This window comes from Aegilops tauschii, chromosome 2 (assembly GCF_002575655.3).
Source record: "Aegilops tauschii subsp. strangulata cultivar AL8/78 chromosome 2, Aet v6.0, whole genome shotgun sequence".
Classification (NCBI taxonomy): Eukaryota; Viridiplantae; Streptophyta; class Magnoliopsida; order Poales; family Poaceae; genus Aegilops; species Aegilops tauschii.
This window is the reverse complement of record NC_053036.3, coordinates 426,086,017-426,089,748: the sequence shown is the minus strand read 5'-3', so window position 1 is coordinate 426,089,748 and position 3,732 is coordinate 426,086,017. Positions and strand designations below refer to the sequence as shown.

Below are 3,732 nucleotides of genomic sequence, written 5' to 3'. Positions count from 1 at the left end.
ACATCGGGTGTTCCGCCAGTTTGGTTTGTTCCAGCCACACCCGCCGGAGTGGGAGGACACGGACAAGTTGCTACACGCGTAAGATATAATTAACCTTGAGCACTTAGCAGCTTCTCGACGGTTTCGATGATGCTAATATCTTGTTTCTAACTTGCAGGTTGGATAGGAAAAAGCAGCGGAAGATCAAGGATTGGGCCAGCCATCACAGGAAGTATGTCGTGCAGTTCGCTCTTAGTGTGGAGCAAGCAAGGGCTGGAAAACGAGCACAGCTTCGTGAGCACTGCCCGATCGCGTTCAACAACTATCTCGCATGGTTTCTTGCAAGTACCCGCGTGGAGGTATGCCAGCCGGCGTATGCTGAGGAGATTCTGGAAGAACCCACTGTTTTTGATGAGGTAGCCCGGCACCAGTACAACGCATTAGTCAGGAAAGGCAACTTGGTGATCCCTTCAGCTCCAATGATGAACTTTGTGGTTAGCCCTTTTTGCTTTTCCATTCGCACTTTTCACATCTTCGCTTGCCTAACACTTTGATACCGTTTCTGTTCATAGCGTGCCCAGATCAAGAAAGCAGCTGACGAGACGGAGACTATTCTGGAAACAACCCCGGCTGGCAAAAGCGATGGGGAAGGTGCACTTCGAGAATTCATTAAGGTTCACATCTCCTTCAAACTAGCACTTAACATTTGTTGGTACGTTCCATGTCTCATTCACTTGTACATGTTGCAGCGCCAGGGCCAAAAGTTAAGGCGGCTATCAAACCTTTTCGGTTGTCGTGACCCCGAGTATGTATCACCAGAACGGTCTAGGTCGGCGACACCATCAGATCCCGCTTCGGGGCAGAGCCATGGTGAACCTTTCACGGATGAGGATGTGGGTGGGGTCACCCAAGAGGTATGGCATGAAGATATATATCCATTTGTTGATGCATTGCTAACTATATCCTCACACACGGTCTTTCCATATCTTTTGTTGATGCATAGGTTGCTGATGATATGACCTTGGGGACGTACCGGGCTCGGTCTGCATACGAGTTGAAGCCTAGGAGGGGAATCAACAAGTACACACCTGAAGACTTCACCCAAAGAGGCAAAAGGACGGTCGGCACCTCGCGGATGGCGGCTTTGGATGACAATGTCGAACCGGAGGCGGAGCCGGAGCCGGAGCGGGTTCCTCTTCCTAGGAAGGTGAAGAAGATAAGCGTCAAGAGGAGGGGAGGACCCAGCAAGCGTGGAAAGCACTAGTCATCTTAGTTTTTTTTATAATGTTGAACTTCGAGTGCGATTTGTTATGTCGTTGAACTTGGAGTGGTCGTACCTTTTATGTCGTTGAACTTGGAGTGGTGGTAGCTCTATGGTAAACTGGAACTTATTGTGATGGTTATTTCTATGAAATGAAGTCTTTTGTGAACCCTTTGTTTCTTATACTAATTGTTATACTTGGAGAAATGATGTCGTACCTGAATGTTTGTTATACTAGTTGTTGAACTGTGGCTGAAAGAACTGTGGCTGAAAAAGACCCAGTAGAGGAGGGGAGGAGGCACAGTAGGTAGGCCTCTAGTTTCAGGCAAAAAAATTGCTAAGTGTTTGTGCAGCGCCTAGCACGGAGGTGCCGCACTCTACAGTGCAACGCCTAGCTCGCAGGCGCTGCACTATAGAGTGTGGCGCCTCCAAGCTAGGCGCTGCATATGTCTGTAACTAGCCAAACTTCTGTTGCTTTTCTGGATAGGTACAGACATATGCAGCGCCTAGCACGGAGGCGCCGCACTCTACAGTGCAATGCCTGGCTCGCAGGCGCTGCACTATAGAGTGTGGCGCCTCCAAGCTAGGCGCTGCATATGTCTGTAACTAGCCAAACTTCTGTTGCTTTCTGGATAGCTACAGACATATGCAGTGCCTAGCACGGAGGCGCCGCACTCTACAGTGCAACGCCTAGCTCGCAGGCGCTGCACTATAGAGTGTGGCGCCTCCAAGCTAGGCGCTGCACATGTCTGTAACTAGCCAAACTTCTGTTGCTTTTCTGGATAGCTACAGACATGTGCAGCGCCTAGCTTGGAGGCGCCGCACTCTACAGTGCAACGCCTAGCTCGCAGGCGCTGCACTATAGAGTGTGGCGCCTCCGAGCTAGGCGCTGCACATGTCTGTAACTAGCCAAACTTCTGTTGCTTTTCTGGATAGCTACAGACATGTGCAGCGCCTAGCTTGGAGGCGCCGCACTCTACAGTGCAACGCCTAGCTCGCAGGCGCTGCACTATAGAGTGTGGCGCCTCCGAGCTAGGCGCTGCACATGTCTGTAGGTATCCAGAAAAGCAACAGAAGGTATGCCTCCAGTTTCAGGCAAAAATTTCGCTAAGTGTTTGTGCAGCGCCTAGCACGGAGGCTCCACACTATATAGTGCAGCGCCTAGCCCGCAGGCGCTGCACTGTACAGTGTGGCGCCTCCGTGCTAGACGCTGCACTGGTCTGTAGCTATGCAGCCAGAACAGAAGGTACTTTACAGTTTGAGGCACTTGGACTTGGACTTAGTGAATTTTTTAGCTATCCAGAGAGCAACAGCAGCTAGGCGCCACATGGTAGATTGCAGCGTCCAAGTACTTCACGACACATAGTAGTTCATAACACATACTACTTCACGACACATGGTAGTTCGTACAACCAAATCAAGGAGGACACATAGTAGTTCACCGCACATAGTAGTTCTTACAACCAAATCGAGGAGGAGACATAGTAGTTCACGGCACATAGTAGTTCACAACCAAATCGAAGAGGAGACATAGTAGTTCACAAGCAAATCGAAGAGGAGACATAGCTCTATTGCGTAGAGGAAGGCCCCTTTCCCTTCTTCTTCTTCCTCTCTTCTTCCTCTTCCTCCTCCCTTTTTCTTATGAGGTGAGCCTCCTTAACCACCCTCTCCATGAATATCTGCTTGTCCCTCTCTTCCAACACCACGGCCGAGACCACCACCACCACCTCTACCACCACCACGGCCTCTTGTATGTCCAAGTTGCCGACCTCTTGGTTGGCTAGGCACTTGTTGGCTACCACTTGGTTGCCTTGGCACTTGTTGGCTACCACTAGGTTGGCTAACACTTGGTTGGCTAGGCACTTGTTGGGTACCACTTGGTTGCCTTGGCACTTGTTGGCTACCACTAGGTTGGCTACCACTTGGTTGGCTTCGCACTTGTTGGCTACCATTTGGTTGGCTACCACTAGGTTGGCGACCACTAGGTTGGCGACCACTAGGTTGGCTACCACTTGGTTGGCTCCCTTGTGTAGCTCCATGTTGGCTTGTGCTTGCATCATTTTTCTTGGACCTTTTCCTTGGTTTCGTACATTTTCTTTTGTTGTGGCCATGACCTTTGCACTCCCCACAACGGGAGCTCTCACGAGGCTCTTGGAATTGGTCGTTGCCCGCTTCGCGGCGCCCACCATGGCCCCATCCGTCCATGTCGCCTCTAAGACGCTTTGTCTTACGTCTACCCCGTTTAACAACCTTCAACTCCAGATCCGGCCATAGTTGAACTCCATGATACTCCGGCCATTGTGATTGGTCAAAGTATGGGTGAAAGCGGGGAGCCCATGTTTTCTTGACCGTCGTGATTGAGAACTGGGACTCCCTCACGGTGCGTGGGTGATTGATGTCCACATTCCTAACGCGGCCGGCGGCATACAAATGTGAGCATGGGAGATGAAGCAACAATGGCCTCCCGCAAGTGCAATCACATTGTGTTAACG

At 50.8% G+C, this 3,732-nt stretch overlaps 1 long non-coding RNA gene across 1 annotated transcript; it reads left to right on the top strand.

Annotated features, from left to right (window-relative positions):
• The first annotated feature begins 596 nt into the window (after window positions 1-596).
• Window positions 597-1,120, top strand: LOC141042042 (uncharacterized). Its single transcript, XR_012203851.1, has 3 exons — window positions 597-653; window positions 729-893; window positions 983-1,120. It is a non-coding gene; the product is annotated as an uncharacterized lncRNA (long non-coding RNA).
• Window positions 1,121-3,732: the final 2,612 nt, after the last annotated feature.